Below are 7,613 nucleotides of genomic sequence, written 5' to 3'. Positions count from 1 at the left end.
CATAGACTGTGATGGAGAATTAAAATGCTACTGGCCCTTTAATCAGTCCGTTAATTTCCTCCGCGCGGTCCGTCGCAGCACAGAAGATGGCCGCTGGTCACATGTCCACATCACATGTCCTGCACCTGCCTGGGCAGGTCATGTGATCACCACAACGTTTGGCTGTAGTCGGTTGGTTGCAGTGCATCCAGTATGGCCAGTGTTGTGGTAATGGCAGTTACAACTCATTACTATGGTAACAGAGCAAGAAAACCTGTTACATCATCACTGGGAGCAGAGCATAAGAGGGAGGAGGAGTTACTGAGAACTAAAGGATCATGGGACTTGTTTTTTTCAGTGGCAGCCATCTTGGTGATAACTCCACCTACTTTAGCGAGGCTATAAATTTTGTAAATTATAAAATCAAACTATTTAAGCTCCGTTTTGTGACTAATGACATTGAGTATTGTTGTATTCATTTATTTATATCATCATGGGTTTTTGTGTCAGACGTTTATATTCCCGGAATACCCCTTTAAGTGTTTCCCTGGGGTTAAAACAAAATGGAAGTGCAATTTAGAAACTTTAGAATTTTATTTGGAAAATGCATTCATTTTGGCCAAAATTACAGTTTTAAAATGAAATGCCCTGCTAAATTCTCCCAAACACGGCTCGGCATAGAATGGAAGCAGCGCCATCCAGAGCAGATTGAATTGGCTCATTGAACAGGCTATAACATGTTTTTTGGTAATGCGACCTTATTAGGGCTTATTTGGGTGAGGAGATACACTGTATAGATAATTTGCCACTTTTTTTGCCCGCTCCCCGTAATGTAAAACTAATTTTTTATCTTTATTCTCTGGTTCACTACAATTACGGCGATACCTCATTGATATATGGGCGCCGTGCTAAGCGGCTGCCTGTGCACTAGCTCCAGTATTTTTGTTAGTTTTTGTTAGTTTTAAGGTAGTTTTAATGTTCTTTTTCTTTTCGTGTAGATTAGTAGACTAGTGTATAATTCTAGTTCTGTGTGTAATTCAGCTTTTTGCTAGCTATCAGGGCTTCAGTGCCGGCCGGCAGAGCCTTGATACCAGCATCTCACTCGGCAGCTGCTGCAGCTCCACTGTTCCGGGCCTGACACAGACCAGTGGCAGCCCTGCCCTCAGAACATAGACGCCAGCATGAGACACTAAACCCCACCAGCTTTACCAGCCAGCTCAACCCTTGAAGTGAACCCACAGCTGGACCCTTCTGAGGCACCAGCAGCAGTATCATCAGCAGCAACAGTGTACAAATGTGAATGTTACCAACACTGTCATTAGTCACCATACATTAAAAAAAAAAGGAAAGTGGTAGGGAAGTGATGTGCCCACCACTCAGTTCCCTGCCACCCCAGCATGGACACACTGGCTTATATGGAATGTGTAGGAGGTGGAAGACCCACACCTTCACCCATAATAAGAGGTCCTACCTTGAAATACACTTGAGATCAGATACTATACCTTAGGAATTTTGGATGTGAAGGTCACCGAGCAACCATCCCTCATGTCATTAGGAAAAAACCCAGGGGCTGTAGGGCCGGCAGGAAACATAAGCTGAAGAAGAACAGGTGTATAAACAAGCGGTACCGTCGCTGGTCGTAGAAAATGTTAGGTCCATAAAATAACGGGGCTAGACAAATAAACTGAGCAGTTCTCGGACATAAGAAAGCAGATGATAGAGGACATGAACCTCTTTTTCAATCGGTTCTCAGAAGGGCACCAGGACAAAGCAAGCACTGGAACAAGAGCTTGCAGATCCGAACATACGTCAAGTTGGTACCGAACCTAAAGGTGCGGTACCAACAGTGAGCACAGGGACGGTACTAGATGTACTGAGGGCCCTCAAAGTTAACAAAGCTAGTGGGCCATATGAGATATGTCCACGCCTACTCAAAACTGCCATGGAGCTGTGTAATGTGCTGGCGGATCTCTTCAATGTTAGCTTAAGGAAGGCTCAGGAACCCGTGGGCTGGAAAACCTCGTGTATCAGACCATTGAATAAAATCAAGAAACCAACTAGTCCAAACGACTACAGGCTGCTTGCTCTGACATCGAATGAGTCATTCGAAAGAGTTCTGATTAAGCACCTAAAAGGGGAGCTCAGGGGACATCTGGACCCACTCCAGTTTGCCTACAATGATGGGATAGGCGTGGATGATGCGGTGCTGTTTCTGCTGCACAGGACATACTCTCACCTAGAGAGCAGTAAAACCTCAGTCAGAATTATGTACTTTTATTTTTCCAGTGCCTTCAATACAATAGAACCTGGTGGCCTGAGAGAAAAAATGAGGGCACTGCAAATGGACACCATGACTACCTGAGGAACCGACTGCCGTAGGTCCAAATTGGGAAAATCCACTCCAATACAGTCATCAGCAACAGCGGAGCACCACAAGGGACTGTACTGTTCCCCTTTCTCTTCACCCTTCGGATTTCAGATATAAATCCTGCCATCTGCAAAAAATTTCGGATGACTCGGGTATTGTCGGTTGCATCAACAAGGGCAACAATGAGGAGTACAGAAATACCATCAGCGACTTTGTTAAGTGGAGTGAAAGCAACAATCTAGTGATCAATGTCAAAAAAACAAAGGAGATGGTCATCGACCTAAAGAGGAACAAAACGGCCGCAGTACCAATTAGGATAAATGGGCAAGAAATAGATCAAGTCAACACCTACGAGTACCTGGGGGAGCACATTCATGACAGGCTTGAATGGAGGACAAATATCGACTGGTTATGTGGAAAGGCCATGACCAGGTTGCACTTGTTGAGGAAACTGAGGTCATTCCAAATCTCCACCTTAATATTAAAAATATTTTACCAAACAATGATGGTGAGCGTATTGTTCTATGCAGTTGTCTGTTGGGGAGGAGGCTTAAACAGTAGAGAAAAGAACCGACTCAACAAGGTCATCCGGAGAGCCCAGAGCACTATTGGGGAGACGATGCATCCGCTAGAGGAAGTCTGGCAAACCAGATGCCCTAGGAAATTTGACGCCATTGCGCAGCAACGGAGCAACAGAAGTTATCGCTACCACCAGGTGTATTGCCACGAGGTTCCACAACTCCTTCATCCCGAAGGCAATAGAACTATTCAACCATACGCTGGCTAAAGCGGAGGACTAAGTCACACCCTCATTCCCCCCCCCCTCCCCCATTCCCTCTCCCCCCAAACCCTCTCTCCACCCCCCAAAATTAAGGTAGTAACTGTAATGTTATTTATGTTCTTTATTATGTGAAACCCTGGAGTAATGATGCACAAAACTATTTCCCAACAGGATTAATAAAGTTTTATTCTATTCTATATAGTTTTTCTTATCTTTACCAATCTCTACCAATATTGGAAAAAATCGCATATTTTTCTGTTGACAGATCTGGTTGAGGGCTTATTCTTGGCAAGAAGAGTTGTTCTTTTCAGTCGTATCATTTTAGGGGGCAATGCCGGGGCCGGTGAACAGATCGACATGAGCTAGCAGACAGAGGGCCCCCAGCAACTCAACAGTTGGTGAAGGCACAGTAAACCAGGGAAGATGCATATGACCAAGATGGCGCCAACGCACCGCAGAGCGCAGAGAGGATCTAACAGAGGAGTAAGAGGGTGAGCCAGACAGCAGCTCATATGCCAGTCAGCAATTATAAGCGTCTGGCAAAGGAGGTAGTACGCAGAATGACCCCTAGCATCCAGGAAGCTGTGGCTTCAGTCATTGCATAGTCCCTGCGCACCTTGCAATATGACATAAAGGACAACTGTGAAAAATTAAGGGAGGCGGAACAGTGCGTATCATCACTAGAAGACGACACAGTTGGAGTCATTGCCAGTGTCATGACTGTAACAGCAGAGAGTCGCAGGTTGTCCGGAAAACTGCATGACCTAGAAAACAGGTCAAGGAGAAAGCAATCTTCCCTTGATGGGTCTGTCCGCGACAGTAGGTGTTCACCAGCACATTGGCACAACAGCTGGGTACGGAAAATCCGGTGATGGTAAATAAAGCCCATAGAATAGATCCGCCTAGTCTGGCACGTTCCACATCTACACAAACCTCAGGCAGGCACAGGCAAGTCATTGCAAGGTACCTCAACTGTGCAGACAAAGGATCCATTGTGAGGGCCTCTAGTGATAGAGGGGACCAAGATTTTACTATTTTCCAATTACTCAGCAGAACTTGCCAAAAAGCAAAGTGCACAGAATTACCGTATATACTCGTGTATAAGCCGAGTTTTTTAGCACAAAAAATGTGCTGAAAAACGTCCCCTCGGCTTATACACGAGTCAATACACACATCTATATACTAAAAAAATATTTTAAAAATAATAAACTTATATACTCACCCTCCGGTGGCCCCGACGTGCAGCGCTGCTCCCCCATGTCTACGCGGGTCCTCTTCTGGCTTCCGTGCCCGTCTTCTTTCTTCTCTAACTTCGTGCTGGGCGGCGCCTAGTATGACGTCAGCAGCATCATACTAGGCGCCGTCTGGGGGAAAACAATGGCGGCGCCCAGCACGAAGTTAGAGAAGAAAGAAGACGGGAGCAGAAGCCAGAAGAGGACCCGCGCAGACATGGGGGGAGCAGCGCTGCACGTCGGGGCCACCGGAGGGTGAGTATATAAGTTTTTTGTTTTTTTTTTAATGCTGGGCTGTGCTGTATACTACTGGGGGCAAGCTGTATACTACTGGGGACTGGATGTATACTACTGGGGGCAGGCTGTATACTACTGAGGACTGGCTGTATACTACTGAGGACTGGCTGTATACTACTGGGGGCCGGCTGTATACTACTGGAGGCACGCTGTATACTACTGGGGGCAGGCTGTATACTACTGGGGGCAAGCTGTATACTACTGGGGGCAGGCTGTATACTACTGGGGGCAAGCTGTATACTACTGGGGGCAAGCTGTAAACTACTGAGGGCAAGCTGTATACTACTGGGGGCAAGCTGTATACTACTGGGGACTGGCTGTATACTACTGGGGACAAGCTGTATACTACTGGGGGCAAGCTGTATACTACTGGGGGCTGTGCTGTATACTACTGGGGACTGGCTGTATACTACTGGGGACTGGCTGTATACTACTGGGGGCAGTGCTGTATACTACTGGGGGCAGGCTGTATACTACTGGGGGCAGGCTGTATACTTCTGGGGGCAAGCTTTATACTACTGGGGCTGGCTGTATACTGCTGGGGGCAGGCTGTATACTACTGGGGGCAAGCTGTATACTACTGGGGGCAGGCTGTATACTACTGGGGGCAAGCTGTATACTACTGGGGGCAGGCTGGCTACATACTGGTGGGGTCTGTGACCAATGCATTTCCCACCCTCGGCTTATACTCGAGTCAATAGGTTTTCCCAGTTTTGATGGTAAAATTAGGGGTCTCGGCTTATACTCGGGTCATCTTATACTCGAGTATATACGGTATTTCAGCGCAAATGGAATTTCCAACTCATTTCTCCTTAACTGCTGAAAATCACACATCGTGATGAGTCCGCATGCATATTCTGCCCCCTTTTAAGAATTTAGATAATGGCCCCCCTCATTATATTCACTGCCCCCATTTATGAATTTAGATAATAGGCCCCCTCATTATATACACCGCTCCCCCTCCCCATAAATTGTATATACTGACCCCGTACTTGAATTTATACAATGGGTCCCCTCATTATATACACTGGGCTGCCCTTTATGAATTCAGATAATAGGCCCCCTCATTACATACATAGACCCCCCCTTCATGAATTATATACACTGTCCCCTCTTTTATGAATATAAATAACGCCCCCCCCCCCCCCTCATTTTATACACTGTCCCCCTTCAGGAATTTAGATAATGCCCCCCCCCCCCCCCCATTATATTCACTGACCCCCTTTATGAATTTTAATAATGGGCCCCCTCTTTCTGTTGCAATAGAAAAAAAAAATCATACTTGCCATGTCCTGTCATTTTAGCTTTGGTACATCCGGGTCAGAGTGTGACATAGAATAGAATAACTTTATGATCCCCATAGGGGAAATTATTTGTGTCACCTAAGCAGACATTTACATACAAAATAATGTGCCAGGAAAGCTGGATCACATCGAGTACTATTACAGCCAATGGAAGGGGCCTCCTATGCGTAAAGCTACTGTGGAGGATTTGGCCCAGTAGAGACCGTGGTAGCGGGGTGCTGTGATGCAGTTCACGACAGTGACACCAAAGTACAGTCCAAAACAGGTCTCGCCTGTGTTTATTTCAGCAGGAACAAAATAAAACAGCCTTCACATTCAGGCATCAAAAACAAAATAATATCTTACCCGTCAGGGTGCTAACTAAACAATGGTTCTCTGACTCACCACTAACAAAAACACTTTTGCTGCTCCAGGCACAGAGGTCAGGGCTGCGTGCTCTCCAGCCTCCTTCCAGAGAGACAACACTTTCAGCTCTGCTGAGCGGCTTTATGAGGCTGATTGGGCTGTTCACACCACCAGTGTCCAAGGTGCTGGACAACACAGCCTCAGCACTAAGGCCTTGCATAATAGCAAAACCTAGGGGAAACATACCGCCCATCCACAGTTAACCCCTTCAGTGTCTCACACTACACATACACTTGGTTGACAACAGACAGTCACAGAGGGAAGACATGGTCCCCTGGAATCTAGGTGCACAGGTTGAATAAACTAGCTTTTTATTTGGGATTACAGTTCTATACAAACATATGCATCTCCATGGTAACAGACAGCAAGCCTGGGACACTTGGGATTAGCCCAAATCCAATCTAGCCAATCCCTCTCATACACAGGATCCTTTCTTATTATTACATTGTGTGTTTGCTTGTTGTATATGGTGATAATCTATATCAGCTTCCTCTTTTCTATTGTAAACTTGTGTAATGCACCATTCATATGTCCCAATAATGTACAACCCTGTTTATGACTATTTGATTCATTCCATTACATACGACAATTCAGGGTGTTTCTGTAGGCTCACATTCCTTTCAATAAAGTCTAAAAGAGAATTACATTTTGGGTTCCATCAGGATGGAATTCATGTTAGAGATTGACTAATGTGGTCATATGTATTATTCTTGAATGACACGCTATCAGGTGGGTAGGTCTTCACAGGATTTCCACACTCTCCAGTACACACACAACCTTCCCCCAACTTAGGGCATATCTACCGGAAATAAGCTTTGTATAGATTGAATTGAGCCAAAACTTCCATATGTGTGTATGTTGGGGAACCGGACACCTACTTTGGAAAGGGAAAGGTGACGAGAAAAAAATAATCCATTGGCATGATCCTACATGCAAAAACTAACAAACCCAGCAAAGATTGCACCTGACGTGTAGTAACCTTAGACGCTCCCAGGCAACTTAAAACAAAACAACACAGAAGCAGAATCAACTCAATATCTAAAAAAGACAAGACCATGCAAGGGCCTACAGTTTTTTCACTTGACAAAAGGACACCAAACCACTGCACCAAGGAGCAAAAAGAAGACAGTAGAAAAGATCATTGAGAAGAATCCTGAGCAGGAATAAAAAGTCATCTAAATAATGAGTCACCAGTGTACTAAAAGTGTACTAAACACCTCAAAATAATAACAGGAAATCGGGCAGAC

The sequence above is a fragment of the Engystomops pustulosus genome, chromosome 7 (assembly GCF_040894005.1).
Source record: "Engystomops pustulosus chromosome 7, aEngPut4.maternal, whole genome shotgun sequence".
Taxonomy (NCBI): Eukaryota; Metazoa; Chordata; class Amphibia; order Anura; family Leptodactylidae; genus Engystomops; species Engystomops pustulosus.
The sequence above is the reverse complement of the archived record's forward strand: the minus strand, read 5'-3'. Positions refer to the sequence as shown.